A 2,500-nucleotide genomic window follows, 5' to 3' on the forward strand; every position below is an offset into this window, starting at 1 on the left:
GGATCTTGCTCGTGACCCTCTGGGCACCCCGTGCCGGCCGCCCCGGGCCCCGCCGGCGTCTCCGTGGGATTTGCCCCCGCCGAGGAGTCGCGTGGGGAGCGCGTTTCCTTCGAGGCGGCCTCCCGGCGACGTCTTCCCAGCTTCCCCGGCCACCCCCCCCCCCCCCCCCGTCTGCTGCCGGGGTCGCGCCGTGTCGTGCCGTCCCGGGAGCTAGCTCCGAGACGGACGCCTCGGGGCCGCGCCAGACGCCCGCCGGCTCGCCCCGGCGGGCCGAGCTCGGGCGTTTGGGCGGCCCGGCGCTGCTGCATCCTCGGTGGCCGGCCGGCGACAGGGAACCCGGCCCGGGGACGTTGGAGCCGTTGTCGGGAGCCACCTGGCGGCCGCTTTTATATTGTCCCTTGTCTCTGGAGCTTCGGCGACCTTCGTGAGGGCTGTGACTCGGCCGCCGGGCCCGAGGCAGAGTTCCGGGAGCCGGGCGACGCTGGCGGTGACTGTCCCGGTGGGGCCCAGGCGTGGGCGCCTCCTGCTGTCGCTTGAGATTGGGCGTGCAGGCCTATGAGGGTGTGACTGTCGCCGCGCTCTCGAGCCGGTCTGTGGGGCCGCCTGGCCTGGTCGACCAGCATCCGGCCGCGGGGACCGACCCGGCCACCCGACCCTCCTTCCTTCCTTCCCTCCCTCCCCCCCCCCCCACCGCCCGGTCCCCACAGCGCCCCGCTCCGGAGGTGGGGACCGGCCCGTGCCCGTGCCCGTGCGTTTAGGCCGGTGGAGGGCGCGACGGGCTCGTTGGCGGGCGCGCGTGGGTCCCGGTGGTCGGATTCTTTCTGACCGATGCTTTTCCGAGTCGGACTCCGGAGGTGGGGACCGGGCTGGGCCGCGAGGGGTGACCCGGAGAGAGAGGCCCGGGCCCGGGTGCGGTCCCTCGTGGGCTCCGGTCGCCTGGGAGGTGCCTCCGTGCGAAAATGTTTCCAAGTCCCCCTGGGTCCGGGGACGCGGACGGGCCGGGACCTGCTCGCGCGGGTGGCCGGGGAGGGCGCACCCGGCCCTTTAGCGGGCCCACGTGGGTCCCGGTCGGCGGACGCGACTTTTTCTCACCCTCCCCCGCCCCCTCCTCCACCGCGAGTCCCGGCCGGGGTGGGGGTGGCGGTGGGGACCGGCCCGAGTCGTACTGGGTGGCCCGGATAGGGCGGCCTGGGCCCGGGCGCGGTCCCTCGTGGGCCCCGCTCGTCAGAGGCGGCAGAGTGGGATAGTTCCTTTTCTGTAACCAAGTCTTCGCCCGGGGACTCGGAGGGACGGCGGTACGGTACCTGCTCGCGCGGGCGATCCGGGGAGGGCGACCCCGGCCCGCTCGCTGCCTCTGCCACGTTTTCCCGCCCCGCCCCGCTCCACTCTGCCGCCCCCCCCCCCCCCCCCCCCCCGCTCCTCGGGTCGACCAGATGGCCCCGAGAGAGCTCCGGGGCTGCTGTGGATGGGGAAGTGTTGGGGAGAGGTAGCCGGGCCGAGGTCCCGGGGAGCCCCCCCGAGGTTCGTGGATGGGCCCCGCTGCCGGGCGCCGTGATTTTTTTCGCCTGAAATGGGCCTTTTTTACCACCAGATAGGTGCTGACACGGTCTCCTCTGGCATCTCTCGCTGGGGGTTCTGGGACTCTGGACGCGCGCAGGGCGCTGGGCTTTGGACCGCCGTCCGGCGCCCGAACCGGCCCTTGCCACTTGAGCCGCCCGCTTGGGCCTGCGCGCCGGCTCTCGTGTGTGCGCCCGGCTGACCCGACCCGCGGTGCCGCCTCCGGTCTCTGGCTCACCCGAGGGCGGCGGGGCGAGGTGGTGCGTGGGTCTTCTACCCCGTGTGACTCCCCTTCCCCGCCGCAGGCACCCGGTGGTGGCTGAGACGACCCCAACCCGCAGGCTCCGTGCCACGTGTCAGGCGTTCTCCTCGCGGGGTCGTCGGCCACTGTTGCCCGAGAAGGCAAGAGGGAGCGAAGGGGGGGGCTGGGTGCCGGCTGAGGCTGAAGCAGGCTCCTCCGGTGAGGGTCCTCGCCGTGCCCCTCCTCCCTCGGGGCCCTCGTGGCCCCTGGCTCTCTGGATTGACTGATCGATGTGGTGATGTCGCGCTCTCCTGGGCCGGGCCTTAAGTCGCGCCAGACGAGGGACGGACGTTCTTGGTGAACGGGACCGCTCTTCTCGTTCTGTCCGCGGGCCCCTCGCCTCTCTTGTCACGCCCTGCCGGCCTGCCGAGGGGTGTGTGGGAGGCAGGGGTGGTGGTCTCCGGCCCTGACCTGCGGTCTCCCGCCTCCTGCCTCATGGCGTGGGCGGGGCCGTGGTCCTCGGACGCAGCAGACGCTCTCGCTTCGCCTCCTTGGCGTGTGCCTCGCGGGCGGTCCTCCCCGCGTCGGTGGGGGCCGTCCCGCCGCTGCGCCGCGCGCCCGCTGCCGGCGCGTGAGCGTGACTTGCTCGGTCCTCTGTGGTGCCCCTGGAGCGCTCCAGGTCGTCCCTCAGGCGCGCGAGGC

Source organism: Pseudorca crassidens, unplaced genomic scaffold, assembly GCF_039906515.1.
Source record: "Pseudorca crassidens isolate mPseCra1 unplaced genomic scaffold, mPseCra1.hap1 Scaffold_138, whole genome shotgun sequence".
In the NCBI taxonomy this organism is placed as follows: Eukaryota; Metazoa; Chordata; class Mammalia; order Artiodactyla; family Delphinidae; genus Pseudorca; species Pseudorca crassidens.